Consider the following 740-nt stretch of genomic DNA (forward strand, 5'->3'; position numbering starts at 1 on the left):
TAATATTTTATAACTAATTTAAGTAACCAGGTCTATTTTATGCAAGAAAACCAAATCAAACCTTTTTAGTGCAACATTGCTTTCCTAATGCATGCAATAAAGGGTTAAGAGGAGCTGCTCTGTGTCATAGTCGATTCCCTTGAACATGCTATGGAAATTACCATAAACTTGACAACTTCTTGATCTCACTGAGTTCTCTAATTTGTTCCCATGCTTTTCTCAGAAGATTTGTGGTGTCTTGTTATTCTCCTTCCATAAGAACTATCCTCCTTGGGATAAGAATGTGGTATATTTCCTTTCCCATTTCCTTTGTTGTGTTTGGATAGTTCTGCTTGTTCTGTGAATTATGGTAATATGTTGAATGATGGTGTGCAGTTTGTCGATCCTTCAGTAGTTGTTTCCGAGTGCTCTGCAAGATTTGTTGACCCTGTTGACTTTCGCAGTGGTTCCCAGACATAGACTGTCAGGGGTGAGCCCATCTGACTCCATTTGTGGTTGAAACCCCATGATTTGATGATATTTCACACAACATTACCCGAAACCATAAGTAACATTTAGGAATATGTACATGTCTTTGCATTAGCAAAATATTAAACCAAGTGTCATTTGTTTAAAAGAAAGATAGAACAATTTTCTTAAATAAAGAAAATACATTTATTCGAATTAAATAATAAAACATACAAACAGTGGGCATATAGAGAAGTCAGAGGTCTCAGCAGTTTGAGCAGGTCTCTGGTAAG

This window comes from Sinocyclocheilus rhinocerous, unplaced genomic scaffold, assembly GCF_001515625.1.
Source record: "Sinocyclocheilus rhinocerous isolate Xijiao unplaced genomic scaffold, SAMN03320098_v1.1 scaffold768, whole genome shotgun sequence".
Taxonomy (NCBI): domain Eukaryota; kingdom Metazoa; phylum Chordata; class Actinopteri; order Cypriniformes; family Cyprinidae; genus Sinocyclocheilus; species Sinocyclocheilus rhinocerous.